Below are 20823 nucleotides of genomic sequence, written 5' to 3'. Positions count from 1 at the left end.
AAAACCCTAAAATTTCCAGAATTAAAATGCCATGAAAGTCTTCCCTAGGGGAAATTAACTTATTTTCCATTCTTGGCTAATTCCAAAATATGAAAAGATAGTTAAATTATCTTATGGAATATAGTAGCAAGCAAAATAAAAGGGAATAAATAAAACCTAAGATCAAAACTCTAATCCTAACACATGCTATTTGTTTTTTGCTTTTCTAACGAAGACATTAGTTCTGTAACAGAATTTTACAAATTGTCCCTTCGGCTTGAATTTCAAGTTAAAAGATATGAAGTAAAAAATGCTTATTTATAATATTCACAGAAGTACATCAATTACCATGTTGTATCAAGTACACAGTAAGTATTAATTAGCAATGGTTCCTAAAGTTCAAATTCCATCTCTTTCAAAACATAAATGAATTACTCATTACCTGCCATCCATCATCCTTCCACTATGCATATTTTTGTTTTTAAATTCTGATCTTAAATATTTAAAAGTCATTTCCATATAGCAGAAATCAGAAATTCATTTTATATTGTTTGTTTTTGAAATATGAAAGTATATAACAAATTCTTTACATTACTTTTAAAACTATCCCGCTTTTGTTTCCTTCTGTTCTCTTTGGTATATTTTTAAAAATTGTTTCAATGGCCTTTTTGATGTCATTATTGCTAAGTCCCCAACCCTTCTGACTCTCTCCTCCAACTAAAAATTTAACAATAAAAAAAAAAATTCTAAGGAACACTAAGCATACTGAAGCAAAAAGAATCTACAAAGTGGCCATGCCCAAAAATTTATGTGTCTGCGTTTGCTGTCTATTTCCTGTTAGAAGGTGGGATGATAAGCTTTATCATATATTCTCTGAAGACATTATTCATCAATGTTCTTTAATCTTAAAAAAATAGATTTTTATGATGGTGCTGTCACTATATAAAATCTCCTGGTTCAGCTCACTTGACTTCATTAAATGATATTATCTAAGATTCTCCACATTTTTCAACACTTCTTACAATGCCTTAAGATTTCATTACAAATGACCAGCAGGATGAATACAGAGAGGATTGGTGAGACTTACATGAACTGATGCTGAGCGAAATGAGCAGAACCAGGAAATCATTATATACCTCAACAGCGATACTGTATGAGGATATATTCTGATGGAAGTGGATTTCTTCAACAAAGACAAGATCTAACTTAGTTTCAATTGATCAAGGATGGACAGAAGCAGCTACACCCAAAGAAAGAACACTAGGAAATAAATGTAAACTGCTTGCATTTTTGTTCTTCTTCCCAGGTTATTTATACCTTCTTGTTGCTCCCTGAGCAACAAGAAAACTGTTTGGTTCTGCACACATATATTGTATCCAAGATCTACTGTAATCTATTTAACATGTATAGGACTGCTTGCCATCTTTGGGGAGAGGGTGGAGGGAGGGAGGGGAAAAATCGGAACAGAAGTGAGTGCAAGGGATAATGTTGTAAAAAATTACCCTGGCATGGGTTCTGTCAATAAAAAGGTATTTATTTAAAAAAAAAAAAAGAACCACAAATTAAAAAAAAAAAAATTTCATTACATTTACATACCACCACTTATTCATTCTCCCACTGATCTAGAAGGTAATCTAACACATTCCCTATAATTTTAGTTCTCACTTTCCCTCCCCTCTTAATCTCCCTTTCAAAATGAATGTTTTCCTTGTGACTTTCTTTCCAAAGGATTATCTTAACCCTGTCCTCCATTCCACTTCATTTTGTTTGATTTCTATACAAAATACAAAAAATGTATGTGGGTGTTACCTACTCTTGTCTGGTGCCTGGTCCCCACTTTCTCCATGTTTTTCTTCTCATGCATCCCGATAGTGCGAAATTCTAAGCTCTTTCCCTTATTCTAGTCAACTACAGTTCCTTTTACCTTCCCTTTTCTTTCTCTTAAAATCCTCAAAAAACCAACCCACCACCAGTATGTTTTTCTTTTCTCCTTATTAAATGTTAGAACTAAATCATCCTATAGTTCCTTCCAATTGCTCAAATAAATCTATCCTTTTATAAGTATCTCTGGACTCTTATGTTTGTGTTTCGAGGTTCTCAGATCTACTTATTTTAAAAAGAGGAATGGTTAGAAATCCTCTATTCCATTAAAGGTTCTCTTCTACTATGATCCTCCTCCCCATATAATTATTTCCAGTTCTGCAGACTATTATTCTTGGGTATAAGCATAAATCTATTTTTTGAAAATTGTATTTTAAAATCTCCTCTCTTTATAGACGTCAGGTTTTGTGTGATAATTATTACAGTCCCTTGATATTTGAATTCTTTCTGGATGCCTGCATCATTTTTTTTTTTTTTTTAACACTCTTGGGATTTTTCCTTTTGAGGTTCCTTTCAATACATGATTGCTGGATTCTATGTCTCTTCTGCCTCCTAGTTCTAATATTTCTGGGTGGTTTTGATTTCTTAAAATAATGTTCAGATTTTTAAAAGCATGATTCTGAAATCATGTTTCCTGGACCTGTTTTTCAGGTAGGTTGTTTTTGATCAGATCGCCTAACATCTATTTTGCTCTTTTTCTTACTGTCCTGTAGAATTGATTTGTTTAATCTATTGTAGATCTTAGGGAGTAATTATTCTCATTCCAACTCTTTCTTTCAGAGATCTTGTTTTTATCCCTTCATTTTTTTTCTATATACTTTTTGTCATCCCTATGAAAAATCCATTTCTTCCAAGTCTGCTTGCAGATCTTACAATCATTTGCTCCTTCATTTTGGGGCAACTATCTAAAATTCTGTAATTTTTAAATAATGGATAGCGTTTTCTTTGCTTATTTATCTCTTGAGTTTTAGATCCTGAACTGGAACTTTGAAGCATTTCCACACTCTGCTGCATATACAGATGCTTAGTTTAGCCTTTAAGTCTCTTGGGCTCTTGTGCTAACCTCTATCTTGCAGGGCCTTTGGATCCCTAACAGTGTTAGGGACCTCAGAACCTCTGGCCCAATCTGAGAACCGTGAGCATATTGCTTTCTTCACAGGCTTTTTAATGGTCCCTAGTTTGGAGCTTTCTTCACAGGTTGCCTAACCCTCTGCTCTTACTGCACCCAGACACAGAATCCTGTAAGTTGTATGTCTCTAATTCATCTGTTTAAGCTGGGAAATAACCTACTGGTGGCTTCACCGGCAACTTCCTTTCCCATGGCCCTCAGACTTTTAGCTAATCTCTTGTACAGTTCTAAGATGGAAAAAGTCACTAATTTCTCATTTGATTTCTGGATTATTTCACCCGTTAGAAATTTCAAGATTTTTCCCAAGTATGTGGAAGTTGGGCAGTCAGCTTCCCATAAGTAGCAACTGTACATATTATATACTCAAACTAAACTCACTCCATACAGTCTATACTTTTCTACCTCTATGGCTGTGCTCAAATTGTTCGCTATGGATGAAATGTCCTCCCCTCCCTTCTCAGCTTACTAAATTTATATAAATCATAAATTACCATGTAATTTAGGAGGATGTAGAGAAGCCTAAAGAAATTGGCACTTAAATGAAGATTTGAAGGAAGTTAGGGATTATATGTTAGAGGTATACAGGGAAGGGGTATATATTCTAGGAAGCTTGTGCCTGTGCAGTTCCTATCCAGAGAAATATGTGTGAGGAACAAGGTCAGTTTGTTTAGAAATATAACCTACATAAAGGGAACTGAGATATGTATAAAGTCTAGAAAGGCAAGCTGGCCCTAGATTAGGAATTTTAATTTCTATGCCAAAGAGGAGCCTGCATTTTATTCTATGAGCAGCCAAGAACTAAAATTTCTTGAGTGCCATTATAGCCCCTTTGAGATTAGACTATCAGTTCTCAAAGGAAAAGGATATTATCTACACCAGAATCTTCGACTGTGATTCAAAGCAATCACTTAATATCTGTTGACTCAACTATAAAATCCAATTATGCAAAAAAAAAAAATTTGTTTCAGTGTTCCCTAGCGTATCATAATTGTATTGACAGAGTCAGAAGATACCTAGGTTCAAATTTTAAATCTAGCACTTACTAATTGTGTGGCTGTAAGGCAGACATTTAACTTGAACTTCAGTTTTATGCTCTGTAAAATGGAGATAATTATATCTGTAGCAATCTACCTTACAGAATTGTGAAGCTTAAATTTGACATGTAATTGTATAGTGCTTTGTAAAAACAAAGCATGAGATATGTCAGTTGTAATATTGTATTTTTTAGCAGTTCATACAAAATTCTATCTAGGACACCTCCATTCTATTTTTTTATATTTAATATTTAGCAAACTAATACACTAATAGATAAAATGACTTCATAACTAAATGAAAATACCATATTATCACCTCATCTTATTTGGTTCCCTGAAAAAATCTTCAAGACATCTTCAGCAGTAGATGGGACTGTGAATGTGTTAGCAAGTGGATTTGATTTCTTCTAATCAATCTCTTTATCATGAAAACTTTTCATTACACATAGATTATGAATATTTGGTTCAACAATGTGTCATATAAGATGTTCTTTAGTTCTTATAGATCAACGTAACTGGGCAACTGTGAGCATTGTTTTTGGAGTTTATGAATGAACGAATGAATGAAAAACTGGGTAGGTGGATAGTATAATACAAGGAATAGATCACTTGGCTTGGAATCATCAAGACTTATCCTAATGAGTTCAAATTCAGTGTCAGATACTAACTATGGGTTCCTGGGCAAGTCACTTAACCCTGTTTAACTCAATTTCTTAAATAAATGAGCTGGAGAAAATGGCAAACCACCTCAATCTTTACAAAGAAAATGTCAAATGGTGTCATAAAGAATTGGACACAACTGAAAAGACAACAATTTGGTTTAATATATTTATCCCAAATATTGCTTTTATTTTTATGGAAACGTGTGACTGGGCAATTGTAAGCACTGGTTTTATTATCTGGAATAATCAGTGCTGTTCTCATATACTATTCAAGAATAGTTTGAGGACTATTAGAAAGCACAGTTGGATTTTTGATGGCTAATTCTGACCACCACTTGAAGATGACTTTAAAGACTTTTAGTAGGTGCTAAAATTTTTCAACCTGTAGTATGTGTTGCAGTTTTTCAACTATTTTCTTATATGAACACATTATCCAATAAATCTGGCTTCTTAAGAATAACCATTCTCCAATTTTTCAGCATAATGGCCAAGTTAAAAATACAAATCTTTATGACTCAGTCATTTATTCATGTAGATAAGCATGTAGATGTCTCTCAAACCAAGTTTTTTGATTCTACAATTTATGTGCTACATATAAAGGTAAATTTTTCTGGTTATGTTTTAAAAATTCAGTTATATAACTAATAAAATTTTTTAAATGAAAAGTGAAATTAGAAAATCTTACAATGCTATCGATACCTAACAAACCAATCATATCATAAATAATCTAAACATCTTTTAAAAGTTGAGATAATATGCAACCCATCTAAGTTTTAAAGGATGAGAGAAATGATGGTTAATAACCAATGATTTGGGGAGACCAAGAGTACCCCTTCTTCCTATAGACCTCATTTTAAAATCCAGTTTCAATCTTGGTCAGTCCCACTCAACCTTACAAGGAATCCCTAATCTAAGGTGAATTCCACTCAATCAAACTTGGGTGGAGATAAATCTCTAGATTAGCCAAGGCCAGTGAAGATCTGGATATAGGGATAATTTCTTTCTAAGAGTGACATATTACTACTCTCAGCTCCTTACTGGAGTGACCTCATTTCTCTTTGTAAAGTCTACCTCTCATTAACTGTTAACCAATCAGAGTTGATTGCCACAAGTCTCTGGGCCTGCCACCATGACTGTCTTTGGGATTCTAGAGTGCCACTTACCTCTTTTTATTAAAATGCTGGCACTTTAGGTGTGGGATGACTATGGATCTGAAGCTGTGCTCTCCCACCACAGCTGATAAATATATTAGTTGGTTTTATTGTGTCGCTTTTATTTTTTAAAAATTCTTTGTTATGGGGCAGCTAGTTGGTGCAATGGAAGAATACCAGCTCTGATCAGGAGAACTTGAGTTCAAATCCGGCCTCAGACACTTGACACTTCTTAGCTCTGTGGAAGCTTCCCTAGCTTCTAAGCCCTGGGCATGTCACTTAACCCCAACTGCCTCAGCAATAAATAAAAATAGAAATTATTTGTTATAAGGCAAGACTAAAATTGGAACTAGGAATATTTGAAAAGATATAAAAACAAGACATCAATAAAAAATTTTTAAACTAAAATTATTGTTCAATCCTTTCAACTAGTTAAGTGATTTCCACAGTTAAGAGTGACCATTGGCAACAATAGAATAATTATATTTGAATTCTACTACCTCAATAAGTGAGATGGAACTTAAGAAATCAGAAAGAATAGCTAGTCTACACCAAGTACAACACAAGAGATCCATACCAAGAGTAAAACTTTTGCAGTCATTCTAAGACAGATTTTTAAGATACTCCAAAAGAAATGGAAAGGATCACAACCAGTATAACCAAAATGACACAAGTACCTACTGACCTAGATAACATCTTTGTCTTATTATGTCTGACTTTTCTGACCCCATTTGGAATTTTCTTTGAAAAATACTTCAAATGGTTTGCCATTTTCTTCTACAGCTCATTTTACAGATGAGAAACTGAGGCAAACAAGGTTAAGTGAATTGCTCAGTAGGATAGAACTAAGTATATGAGACCAGATTTGAACTCAGAAAATTGAGTCTTCTTGACCACAGGCCCAGCACTTTATCCACTGTACCAACAGCATGCCCCTCCTTAATATAAAGAAGGAAACAAGACAGGTTTTCAGAGATTTTCTGCAATAGAAAAAAAAAATGCCCTAACATGGATGGGAGTAGCTAGTCACTTACGATACTTTATATATATATATATATACACACACACACACACACACACATTATACTTATTATATACATATTGGATAGGCCTAGAAAGTCAAAGCAAGAAATGGTGGCCCAGAATTCAAGTAACAGGTTGGCCAGAGTTTGGAGATTTGATAGCACTTTTAATGATGACAAGCTGCCTTCTGCCACAAAAATCCATCTTTTTTTTAATGACCTGGTATTGCTATATAGTTAAAATTGCAGATTACACAAGTCTCAAAGAAAAAAAAAAAAGCACAGTGTAAGCGGTATGAAAGATACCAAACAAAGATATTAACAAGAATGTGAGTTGGTCACATAGCAAGAGTAAAATACTACTCTGTTACTCATTAAATGTTAAAGTATGCACATGGTAGATGAATTGTGGAAAGTTTTAAGAAATTGTACAGGATGAAGAGTCAAAAATCATAAATTACTATAAAAAATGATAAATATGAAGAAAAGAGAAATACAGGAATTTATATAAGCTGAAAGTAAAACAAGCAGAACCAAGAAACTAATAAACACAATGACAAATTTTTAAAAGAAAAAAAAAAATTTGTATCCAAGGTTGACTCTAATGAAGAGATATACTTACCCCTCCTTTTTTTTTTGATAAGGGAGGGGGCTATTGATGTAGAACAAGTGTCTTCAACTTCTGGATTGGGTAGATTTGCTTTATTATCATTTTTTAAATCTTTGTAATATGTGGTAGTTCTTTGGATAGGCAGCAGGAATGTGAAAGGAAATGTGGGTGACAAAAATAAAGGTCATTTTGTTATTTTAAAAAATGGATCTATAACCTTGAGATAGAAGCAACATCCATGTGGCTAAGATCTGGACTCAATGTAGTTAAATATGTACTTCCCATTGTATTCCAGTTTATTTGGTCAAAACACTTTTTCCATTTTGTCACCTTAAAATCAAAATTTTATTTCATTTATACTTATTGCTGCTATTGCATTTTCCCCAACCAGAATTCATAACAGGGAGGTGCTATGCCACTTAGCTTTGAACTTCTTTGGGACATGCATCCTTATCTTGACCAGGGCTTCATTATCTCCTCCACCTTTACCCTTTTCCACCCACCAAATCAACATAATCATTGTCTGGAAATGCGTTGTCCAATCCAAAGGTTTCCCAAACCAAAACATCTTTCTTGGCCTCCTTTGGACCATGTACTCTGATAGGTTGTACAGTGTATACATCACTAAAACTGGAGTCAGGGAGATCAGATTTTAAATCCCGCAGATACTTACTGGTAATGTGACTGAGTGAGAACCTTGATCTCTCTCAGCTTCAGTTTCCTCATGGGTAAAATGAAACAGTTGAATTCAACCTCTGAAGTTGTTTGCATCTCTTAAATTTATGACTCAATGTCCAAAACAGAATACAGAAGTTTTTCCCCAAAAAACTAAATCCCTTTCTCATCCCCTTCTAGTCACTCAAGTGTACTATCATAATAGTGCTCCACCTCCAATTTCTCCCTAATCTGAACCATCTTCAGTTGCCAGTGATTTTCCTTAAGGGTAGGTCTGTCTGCCTATGCTTTTCCCTCCTTCTCTCCTCTATAAAGCTCTAAGATTAAATTTGAAGTCCTTTGTCATTTGAAGCTCTTCATGACCTGCCCCCCCCATCTTTCCAATCACCTTCTATTTTACTCCCCTCAAGACACACTCTATGACTGAACCATATTGTCCTGCTTGCTGTACCTTACACATGAAACCCCATCTGCTTTGTAAAGGCAGTTCCCATGCCTGGAATATCCTCCTTCCAAATCTCTTAAAATTCCCGATTTCTTTTAGGACTCGGCTCAAACATCACACTTTCTAGGATATGTTTCCTGATCCTTCTCCCCATCCCCAGCTTGAAGTCTAGCCTTGTTAGCTTCCCTCTATTCCATATTTAGCTCTACATTTTGTATGCTGTCTCCCCCATTATAATGCGATTTCCTTGTAAGGACTGGTTTTTTTTTTAATTTTAGCTTTATTCCAAATACTTGCGCAGTACCTGGCACATAGTAAGTGCTTAATAAATGCTAGCTGAATGACTCCATGAATAGTTTCTGACTGATTTCTTAATCAAAAAATTATTAATACCTATTATTAAATACCAAGTATTACACTGTGTGCTAGAGATACATAAACAAAAAGTAAAGGAACAGGCAAAATATAAGTCTATAAGTACATACAAAACATACATTTTGACAGCAAAGTACTAGCAGCTGAAAGTATCAGGAAATTTTTGATCAATCAAACAACAGACTATTATTAAGCAATTACTATGTGCTATGCCAAATGCTGGGAAAACTATAAACAAACAAGCTATATACAAGATAAACTGGAAATAATCAATAGAAGGAAAAATTTTATGTCGAAGGTGGCACTTGAGATAAACCTTTAAGGAAATCCAAGGATTCTTAAGAAGCCAAAGAAAGAAGGGAACAAACACATTTACAAGTATGCTGAGGCAGCTATAGTTGGGAATGATGAAGAACAACAAGGTCAGTTTGGCTGGGGAGTAATGTATGTCTAGAGCATTAACATGTAATAAAGCTAAAAGTAAAACACTTTGTACTCCTCTTACATGCTTCTATTACACTTAAGTTCTACACAGATAATTTATCATGGCAAGGTGATGCCCAGGAGTCTAAGGGGCACAGGAAACAGTTTTTAACTTTCTTTGAAACCCAGTGTTCACTCTAGAGACTGGCACAGAATTAAGGCTTAATAAATGCTTGCTGACTACTAAGCTAAAAAACTTCAAGTATGAATCTAGGGATAGACTGCATGTTTATCGTCTAACAATGTTGTTCACCAAGAGTTCTAAAAAGAAGGGGAAATTTCATTTTTTTATATTCTGAATTTAACACCAAGTAAAATAGACCTTTCTACATATATTGAACAGAAAATGAGAATTTTATATGAAACTCAAAATTTCTATTATTTTTTAAAAGTATACAATAAATTCAAAATGTAGCTTTCAAAGCTGCCCTGAATGTGTTGTGCTTCTTTTTTGACTTTCTTTTCTCCTCTGCATTAGGGGAAAAAAACCATCTCTTTTTTCTCTGCTATTCTAGCTCTATTCTTCTTCATCCTCACACACCTCCCTTATCCCCTCATCACTGTGAAAAAGTAACAAATATGCATACTAGAGAAGGGGGGAGGGGAAACACCCACAATTCCCACATTGATTTTATCAGAAAATGTATCTCTTTCTGCATCTCGAGTCCATCACCTCTCTTCATCACTGGTCCTCTGAAATTATAGTTGGTTATTTCACTGGCTAGAGATCTCACGTCTTTCATAGTCGTTTTTCTTTATGATATTGCATAAATTCTCTTGGCTTTGTTTTTTATTCCATAATCAGTTCATATGGGTATTTCCTGGTTTCTTTGAAACTTTCTTTTCTCATTTCTCTAGTAGAATAATTCTACCAAATTTATATATTAGTAATTTGTCTAGCTATCCCCCAATACACAAATACCAACTTAAGCTTTCAGTTCTTTGTCACCAAAAGAGGTATCAATATTTTTGTACCTACCTTTCTTTGGGGCACAGACCTAGTACTGCTATCACTGGGTCAAAGATTATGTATAATTTAGTGACTTTTTCAATGTCGTTCCAAATTGCTATTCAGAATGGCTAGACCAATTCACAGCTTTACCAAGATTGTATTAGTGTGTTTTCCCACAGCCCCTCCAATATTTGTCATTATCCTTTCTGAAGAGTATGAGGTAGGATCTCAGAACTGTATTATTTCCCATTTTTCTTATTACTCATTTGGAAGTTATTTTTTTTTTCACAAATGGTTGCTGATGGGTTAGATATCTTCTTTTGAAGACTGCCTCTCAAGAACCATTTATCTCTCAAGAAATGGTTTACTCTGATATATCTAAATCAGTTCTCTATATATCTTGGAAATGACTCAGAGAAACATGCTACAGAGATTTTTTTTCACCACTTGTTTCTCTTCTAATTTTAACCACACTGGTATTGGATGGGAATTTTTTTTTTATGTCATATATTCAGAACTGGAAAGGAAATACTAGAGAGAACGCTCCTGGAATCATAACTAATCCAACTCTGACACAGATCCTGAGATCCTGGAAAGAGTATAACCATATACTTTCCTATAGCTTCATTCGTCAATTCCTTTAACTTCCCAAACTAATATATCCTTCTCTGGTCAACATTCTTCTATAAGAATAGTCTCTTCCATTAGAATACAATTCCTGAGGGCAAAACTGTCTTTGTTTTTTGTTCCTCTATCCCCAGAACTTCTTATAGTGCTTGGCACATAATAAGCAATTAATGTTTTTTTCCTTGCTTCAATTAGAGAGGGAGCTGGAGTGCTTGGTCAGAATCTAAGAGTGGGGAAAACGGATAAAGCTGCTAATTTACACTGGTAGGGGGAGTTTGCACACTCAAAGTGGAAGAATGACTAAAAAATAATTTACTATATGCTTTATATGTGAAAAGGTAAAGTAATATTACAGGTGAAACAAACAAAAAATAAATTCCAAAACCTATTAACTATCTTACCTCCTACTACTAGATTTTAACTATCTTAAAGGGACAGTCCAGGTCTCACTTATCTTTCCTCCAACCATGAACCAAGGGAGACTGAATAAACAAATAAGTGAATACTCAAACCAGAGAAACCTGAACTCCAGGTCTGAGGGGGCTCACCAAATCTCTTCACTCCAGTTGGGAGACCTCAAATATAAACCTTCTTTGTATTCCCTCTCCTATGTTAGGAGCACAGGTCTCATTCACCCCTCCTCAACCCCTAGGTCAGCTCTGAGTCCTCAAAACCATCTTCTCCTCTCCCCCTAAAAAAGAAAGCTGCAAAGAAGTATGACAAACTCACATTTCCATGATGTTTTATGGCTTACAAAATGCTTTCTTCACTGGCTAGTGTAAGGATTCTTAACCTCTTTTGTCTAAATGATCTCTTTAGCAATCTGATGAAACCTATGGAAAGGTGAATGAAGCCTTTCTCTGAATCTTTTTTTTTTCTTTATAAAATTAAATATATAGGATAAGGAGGGGAAGCTAATTATATTGAAAAATAGTTGATTAAAAAAAAAAAAAAAAAACCAAGTTCATAGAACCCATATGTCCTTAACCCTTGGACTAGATCAACTTGCACACAGAGCTAGTACATTACCTGTATTGGAACTTGAACCCCAAATCTTCTGATTTGGGTCTGGTATTTTTTCATGGATACCTGTTCCATCCCACCTCCATGTAGTACCCAGTTTTAGGTCTGCAGAAGACTCACCTCTTCCCTGTACCCTCCAAGAGGAACCCTTTACACTGGGCCAATACACTAAATGGTCTTGTGATAATGTCGTATTTATTTCAGTCAAATATCCAATTGGCCAATGGGAAAATACTATCTAGATATCCTCTCCAAAGTGTTCACTAAACCGATTGACATGCTTATCATAATACAAATATTCCAAAAACATGTCATGAACTATGTCAATAATTGGGTGAAGCACAATATATGAAAGGCTCATTCAGCTGCTGTTATGGCTTTTTGTTGTTCACTCATGTCCAACTCTTGATGATCCTGGGTTGTTGTTGGGTTTTTTTTTTTTTTGTTTTTTTTTAAGCAAAGATACTGGAGTGGTTTGCCATTTCCTTTTGCAGTAGATTAAGGAAAACAGAGGTTAAGTGACTTGACCAGGGTCACACAGTTAATGAGTGTCTGAGGCCAAATTTGAACTTAGGTTTTCCTGACTCCAGGTCCAGTGCTCTCTCCACTGATTGATCTATTTGCCACCCATTCATTACCAAATTACCAAATATAACAAGAAACTAATTTTTGGAAGAAGTGTGGAAAGACCAGTATTTCAACTGGTCTAATAGGTGGTTTAAAAAACAATTTGCAAGAAAAGTCATTAATTGCTTCATGCCCTTTAATCATAGGTTCCCATCACTGGGTCTATAACCTAAAAAGTACTAACAGAAAGAAAAGCCTTGTATTTTCAAAAACAATCATAGTAGCATGATTTATGATAGTAAAAAGATAGAAATATGTACCCAATGATTGACAGAATAGTAGAACAAATACGGTGATATAGAGAAAAGAGTCTGGCTGTGGAGTCACAGAACCCAAGTTTCAAATCGAAGATGTGGCACTTAAAATACCTCTGTGATCAGTAGCAAGTCACTTCACTTCTCTGGCTTCAGTATCTTCACCTGTAAAATGAGAGAGGGGGGGACCAGATGACCTTTCAGATTTCTTTCCAGATCTAAATTTTTTTTATCTAAAGGGAATATTCTTGATTTTAAGAAGTGATGAATCACAACTGAGAGAAATATGGGGAAACTAATACTGATGAAGGAGAGTAAAGAAAGTATCCAGAAGAATAAGAGCAATTACTACAACAATGTAAATAGAAACAAGACTAAGAACAATACAAACAGGGTCAATAGGATAGTCAATGTTATTAATTTACTATAACATGCAACTTTCATTTCCCTTAATCAGTAAACTTCAAAAGTGTAAAGTGACATGGCTAAGTGGACAGAGAGCTAAATTTGGCATTAGAAAAACTCAGGTTCCAATCCTACTACTAATCCTAATGGTGTTACTCTATTAATCAAAATTATTTTCTCTTAAATACCTAGTAGTTTGTCAGAGCTTCAAAAAGGTTATATGCCCAATCTTTGTCTTAGTTAATCTTAGTTAAATATTCCAGAAATGAAAATTTGTATTTCTCAACTATGGGAACAGAACAGCTCTTAGAAAGTGTTACACTTCAGACAGCTACTGTACACTAAATACATCTGGGGTTATAATTTCTCCTTTACTCTTGTTAAATGCCCTAGTTTTAAGGCATAATTTATTTTTGCCTGGGTAACATATGAAGGAAAGATAAATAATGAAATCAAGGTTAGCTGGGTGACCACAAGCAAGTCACTTCACTTTTTTGAGCCTTAAGTTTCCTTATCTCTAAAATGGGGATGATATTTGTAGTACTTACCTCACATGTTTTTGTGGAGCTCAAATGAAGATAATGCAAAGTATTTTTATAATTTTAAATATTAACTGACATGACTGCCAATTATTAATACTATCACAATCAAAGCATCTAAAATTTAGCTTAACTGTTGGGGGGAGGGGGGGACTTAATATAAACGTCTAGTCAAAAGAAAGCTTATACATATATAACAGCCAGGTGAAGTCATATAACTATCACTGTATCTGATCTTAAGATTTGATCAATCTAAAACTTTTGTAACCTTACTTCAGCCTATTTTTCACTCGGCTATCTAAGTGATCTAAAATTCAGATTGGATCATATCCTCTATTCAAGAAATTCCAGTAGCCTCCAGGATCAATTATAAAATCTTCTTTTTTAACATTAGCCCTTCATAACCTTGCCCCTTCTTGATTTTCTAGTGTTCTTATAACTCATTCTCCTCCATATACTTTATGATCTAGTTAACTGGCCTCCTGGCTGTTATTAACAACACTCCATTTCCTAATTCTGGGCATTTCTCCTGGAAATCTGCCATGCCTGAAATTCTTTCTCTTCTCATGTCTTCCTCTTGTTTTTTGTTTTTAAGTATCAGCTAAAATCCCAACTAGTCAAGAAGGCTCTTTCTATTCTCCTTAATGTGAGTACTTTCCTTTGGGATTTTCTACAATTTACCCTGTATATAATCTGGATGTCTACCCCATTAGAATGTGAGCTCTTTTGAGGAGAGGAGCTGTTTTGCCTTTCTTCAAATCCCTAGTGCTTTGCAGAACATCAGTATGTAGAAGGTACCTTAGCTTGATGACTTGACCCACAAGGCAGAAAGATGAACAGAAGGGAGCAGATGTGCCCAAATATCAATTGAGGACCCACCAGAAGATCACAAGCTCAGATTAAGAGCACTCATCTTACATGGCTATTATGAGCATCATCCTTTCAATTCCACTAGATCAGTTATCACTATCAAGTGATATATAAGGTTATACCTATCTATTTTTTGAACCAATTATGTTTTTGTGATCAAATGGCAAATTTATTTATACTACTGATATCAGAAACCTAAAACAAAAGTAAAACACACCCTGGCTTCCCATCTCTTGTCATAATACAAAGACACTAGTTTACCCACCCACTACACATATCTCCTTTCTCCCCATCCTCCACACACCCAAGTGTTTGTCTCATTTGCAAGGGAAAAGAATCCAAATCCAGCGACACCAAACTACCTCTGGTTGCTTGAAGGAATTAGAGATGACTGGTCCTGGATAAGAGAACACTCACAGGGGACATGAGAGCTGTCCATGAATTTGAAGATCTGCTTGGTTCCAGAGAGCACAACTAAAAGCAGCAATAACAATAACAACAATAATAATAATAGCTCACCTTTCCGTAGTGTTTTCATGTTTACAAAAAGCTGTTTTTTTCCCCCATAAAAACCCTGTAAGGTAGGAAGCATAAGTACCATTACCACTGTATAACAGGTGAAGAAACTGAAGCTTAGCAGTGAAGTGACTTGCTCAGGATCACACAAGTAGCAAGGAAAAAAGACCCAAATTTAAAGTCAGGTATTATTAAAAGTGCAGTGTTCTATCAATCACATAAACACATCTTTTTATTCTGTTAGGAAGGTTTCTTATAAATTATAGCCATCTAAAAGTAGAATGATCGGTATTCAAACAAAACCTAAATAACCATATGTTGAGAATACTGTACAAAGGGATTTCTGATCAGGTATAGGTTGAAATAAATGTCCTTTAAGGTAACTTCCTACTCTGAAATCAGCATGCACCTTTCATCCTTCTCTCCTCTAATTTCTGTCATCTGTGGAGATAAGGAGGGGCAGGAAGCCCTTTTAGTGTGTTTTTCTGGGATAACCAGAGTAGCTAAAGAGTCACTATTTCTGATTTTCGAAAAGATTATTATGATTTGGAAAACATGATTGTTATCCACTGATAGAAATAAATTATGAAGTCAAAGTCTAAATCAGTCCTTATTTCTTCCATCTTGATATCCAAAAATAAACAGCATACAAATACATAATTTTTCATTTTTAAATATGTGATTTTCAAAGGGTTGCTGTATTCTTAACTGTGATCTTATTAATGTTGCTGTCAAATTAACAAATCACAAGGCATTCCAATTTTATGCTATAAATCAGTAAGAAAATTGAGCCACTTAGAAAATTCTCTTAACATCAAATTTAGATGGAATGCAACAGAATTTGAGATGACTAAAATTAAGCAGATTACTGGAAGCACTTAAAAATAAGATTTGTCACCCACAGCTAATGAAGAGTATAATGTATACACAAGAAAATATTGGTCCCTTTTCATACTCCATAATTTCATTTTGTAACAACCACTATTCTAATTCTAGAACTCCCTTTCTGAGAAATTTTTTTTTTGCCCCTAAAGAAGTAAAAACAAAAATACTGCTGTATTCTGTTATCCTATGAAAGCACTATATAAATGTCACTTATTATTATTGCCTCCTGGTTCATCTTGCTGAAGAGCATTAGTGAAGAGAATTCCAGAAAAGGGAGATGACAGTCAAGAAATATTTCTACATTATACATTTTGGCAGAGATACATATAAAACAAATAACTTTTGATCAATACTGAAAGATAGGAAAATTAAACCATTTATTTTTATAAGGCAAAGCCCTCTAAAATAACTTCTGTAACAGCACCTACAACTTCACATCTGCAAATACAGTTATGAAATTCAACAAGAGTTTAAAAGTATCTTTCTGGAAATAACTTTAAAACATAAATTTCAGGCTTCACAGACCACTCAGTCATCTACCTTGCCACAGCCTCCTTGTCACTCTTTCTACCTGGAATAGGACTTCTAGAGAGTGAATCCACTCAGCTAAGGGACTATACTATGGCCAGAGAAATGACCTAGTTAATAAGTAAATACAAATTCAACACAAATATATGGAGGCTCTCACCCATCCATTTGTACATTTTGTTTTTTGGCTTAATAGCCAAATCAACACACCTGTACTATAATTGTTCTGATTTGGGCATGTCAATTGGCTATCCTTTAGATCAGCTCATCCTTGACACTGTTCCCCCACCTCAGATATTGCCTTCCCTTGCTGCCATCACTCATATATGTTGTCTTCCTCAGTAGAATGTAAGCTCCTTGTGGAAAGGGGCTGTCTCACTTTTATATTCGTATAAACAAGTGTTTATTAACTGCTTGCTATGTGTCAAGCAGTGTGTTAGAAGATGGATTTACAAAGAAAGGCAAAAACTCTACTCATCCTCTTAAAAGAGGATGTGTTAACTTAGGTGAAGATCAAACCAAGAAGCCGAGTCAGAGTGGTAGGAGGAAAACTTAGGAAAGAATACTATCAAATCCACAAATATTTATCAAGTACCTACTAAGAGTAAGCCTTTATGCTAATTCTAGGGATAGAAAGGCAAAAATTGGCACTATGCAAACTATAATATACAAACAAGACAAACTAAGTAGTATAGTGACTAGAGTACTGGACCTAGAGTCAGAAAGACCTGAATTCAAATACAGCCTCAGACATAAGCTGTGATCCCAAGTTTGCCTCAACTTTCTTCACACACACACCAAAAAAAAAAAAAAAAAAGGGGGGGGGGGGGAAGCATGGGAAAGGGTAATCAAAACAGCATCTACTTCCAACACTGAAGATCCTTTTTGTGAGAATCAATTGAGATAATATCTGTAAAGGGCTTAGCACAGTGTCTGGCATATAGTAGGACTTAAATAATTGTTCATTTCTTTTCCCCTTCTCCCTGAATTGAATCTTAGAAGGTACTAGAAGTGTCACAAAACCTTAGAGAAAGTGACTGATTGGAAATCAGTGGTTGTCTGGCACATTATAAACATTAATGGAAGCTTTTTCATTCATTTGTTCAAATTTGAAATTTTTGATTTATAGGACAAAGCCTATTTTTTTTTTTTGCAATAAGATGTTTCACCTTTAAAATTACAAACTGATACTCAAATTAGGACAGATGAATGTACTTCCTGCTAAAAATATTCAATGAGTTTTTTCTTATAATCAAATAGGCTAGATAGCTATATACCAATATGACTATCAATTATATTATCATTTATTATATTATGCAACAGCTTATTTTTAAGATGTTACAGTTTTTAAATATAAAAATACAATTAGTGAGTTTTTTAACAAACAGCATTCAGTCTAGGCCTATGAATAGAATTTTACCCATTTTGGGGGAGAATGGCCCAAACATTTAAAAATGGTGTTGATTGTAGAAAAGTTGATAAATTATAACAGCCAGGAGCATATATGATTTTGGATTTAGTCTAAACAGGCTGTCCAATGATGATAGAGAGTCCAAATTGTGATGTGGATCTATCTGGAATTTGTTCTAGATAGACTTTCCAATTATGACCAGGGGAGTCCAAATTATGATATAGACCTATCCAGCAATAAAATAACTTTGAATTTACTACAAAATTCACTGGGTCATCGATTTTGGCTGGAAAAGGCCAGAGAGATCATCTAAGCCAATAACCTCATATTACAAATGAGGAAAAGAAAATTCAGAGAAATTAAGTGATCTGCCTAGAGTCACACAGATATTTAAAGAATGGCAAAGCCAGGATTCTTGACTCATCTTGATGCTGATGATGCTGATGGTTAGTAGTAACATTTATATATCATAGTTTTAACATTAGTTTTGCATGCCTTCACCTTTGATTGTTTATAATAATCTTGAAAGGTGAATGCTATTGTTATCTCTACCCTTTTCACTACACAACCTACTTTATTACTTACCTATTCCTGTATTTCACTTCAGTTCCAAACTTAAATAAAATTCAATTTTCGAAAATTAAGAGATATCTTGGTATAACAGAGAGGCCTCAGGTCAGGCCCCAGAATCAGGCTTGGGTTCAAGGCCTGTGACAATATTAGCAGGGTAAGTCACTTTACCTCTGAGATCTCCAGGCAAATTCAAGAAACTATCTGGTTATCTGCATTAGTAGATTTTCCACACCAAGAGTTCCTTACTAAACCAATGAAATTTTAAGCTCCTTTTCACATATCCCTCCCCCCCCCCTTTTTTAAATCTTAATTTCTTTTAAGTGACCAGATCCCCACACACCCCAAGTCCCAAAGACTTGGAATTCATGGTCACACTACACAGGAAAAATCAATTCCAAGCTCAACCCAGCTTTTTAAAAGCTGCTATTAAAGTCTATCCGGGAACCGTTTTCTATAGAAGCTAACTAAAGCTTAGATGAACCTAAACATCAGTTTCTCATGCCCCTAGCCAATGGAACGTTTCCTTCAGTCCTTTTAATTATCTGGTGAGAGCCAGAATCCTTTAAAAACAAAAACAAAACGAACTGGTAAGTATTTAAACCCTTGAGACAAACCTGGAGCTGAATCTGGAAAAAAAATACAGCCAAGAAGTTACCCGAAATCGAATTTTAGAGATCTCTCTGAAAGGTAATGAGGGAGGTTATGAAACCTGGGGAAACGGGGGAGAAAAAAAAACAGACGAAGAGCGATGAGGGGAGGTTCCGAGCCCGGCCCAGCCACCCTCCTGGCTGAAGTCTGGCCCCCACCGCAGAACGCACCCGGGCCCCCACCGTGTGGCCGATCGCCTCCCCTCACACTCGGCTTCCCTGTCTCGGGCACCTCTGCTCCGCTTTCTGCCCCTCCGCGGGGCCTGCCGGCCTCCCTCACCAGCGCCTTCGCCTCCTTCTCCTCCTCCCCAGAGCCACGATTAGGCCTCGGTCCGTCCCCGAGGCGTCCGTTCCGGTCCGTCCTTTTCCCGGGTCCCCTCCCCCACCCCCACCCCCGGGCTCTCCCCCAGTCCCCCGGCGCAGTCGGTCCGTTCGCAAACCCGACCCCCCGCCCGCCCGCCTCCCCCCCACACCCACCTCTTTCCCCCACACTTCCCGGGTGGCTTAATGGAGGCGACGGCGCTGATGAGAAATCACCTTCACTCAGGCTGTCGCCGCCGCCCTCGGCCACCGAGGTCGTGGCCGCAGGTTCATCCCTTCTCCCCACCCTCAAACACTCACCCCAGGGCGCGCTAGCTCCGGACCGACCCCAGTCTCAGCCGCCGTCGCCGCCGCCACCACTTCATTCAGCAAAAGGCACCAACGCGTTCCTTCCGGCCCAGTCGCGTCGTCCTCTTGCGCCTGCGCGCAGCGCCCCCTTCTGACTAGTGACAGGAAGAACCATAGAGCATCACCGGGGGGAAGGGACTCAGGCAGCGAGACCATAGAGAAGGTTGCGCTCTTCTCCCCCCCGTCACCGCGTCACCGCCCACCTCTTTCCCCTCCCCAGGAGTATAGACTCCGCCTTCTGGCGGGAGGACTAAAGCAATTAGGGCCTGATAAGGAAGCTCCAGAAATGTCTTCCATTTCTGTTTGGAGGGGGAAGGGAGGGAAAGGAAAACTTGAGAGAGAGCTCACGCTTTGAGGTGATGGAAGCAATCCATTCTCCTTTCTCCTACCTTTATCTCGACCCTCTCAGCGTTTCCGTTGATTCAGGGCAAGTCACGTCCCTTCTCTAGGTCTCAGTTTCCTCACCTACAAAATAATGGAGTTGGACGTTCCAGTTCTAAAATTCTACAGTTTCCCTAAGATTCTGTAGGAGCGACCTATCAGAGACAACGTTTCATTCGTTCTACAGCCCTTGGAGCGGCCTATCAGAGACAAAGCTGCCTCCGTTCCACAGAGAATCGTTTAAAACGTCGAGACCAGGAAGACCTGAGGAGAAGGCCCCCTTCCCCCACGCATTAGCTCTATGAACCTGGGTGGGTTATTTTCTCTCTCAGCATCCCAGGAAAAGAACGTAGCAACCTGTATTGGCAGAGCAAGGTTCCTCATTTAGGGGGTTCCCTAGACCAGTGACATCAGAAGTCCCTCCTACCAAGTGGTCCCTCCGCGTAGCGGTTCGGGGTGTTTGACGTGAG

General features: G+C 36.5%; 1 protein-coding gene across 2 annotated transcripts in view; it reads right to left on the bottom strand.

Moving 5' to 3' along the window:
• RNF216 (ring finger protein 216) overlaps positions 1–20468 on the bottom strand; it is a 164441-nt gene extending 143973 nt beyond the window's left edge. Inside the window, exons 1-2 of one of the 2 annotated variants that reach the window (XM_003761570.4) lie at positions 20362–20468; positions 19925–20067 (exon numbers count right to left, since the gene is read on the bottom strand). The gene's annotated coding sequence lies outside the window, so the exon portion shown is untranslated. Of the gene's footprint in view, positions 1–12935; positions 17472–19924; positions 20068–20361 lie in introns of those variants that run through there. The other variant, XM_012542847.3, reaches the window with a different exon arrangement.
• Between the last annotated feature and the right edge of the window lie 355 nt (positions 20469–20823).

Source organism: Sarcophilus harrisii, chromosome 1 (assembly GCF_902635505.1).
Source record: "Sarcophilus harrisii chromosome 1, mSarHar1.11, whole genome shotgun sequence".
Classification (NCBI taxonomy): Eukaryota; Metazoa; Chordata; class Mammalia; order Dasyuromorphia; family Dasyuridae; genus Sarcophilus; species Sarcophilus harrisii.
Note: the sequence above shows the minus strand (reverse complement) of the source record. Positions and strands in the feature narration are given on the sequence as shown.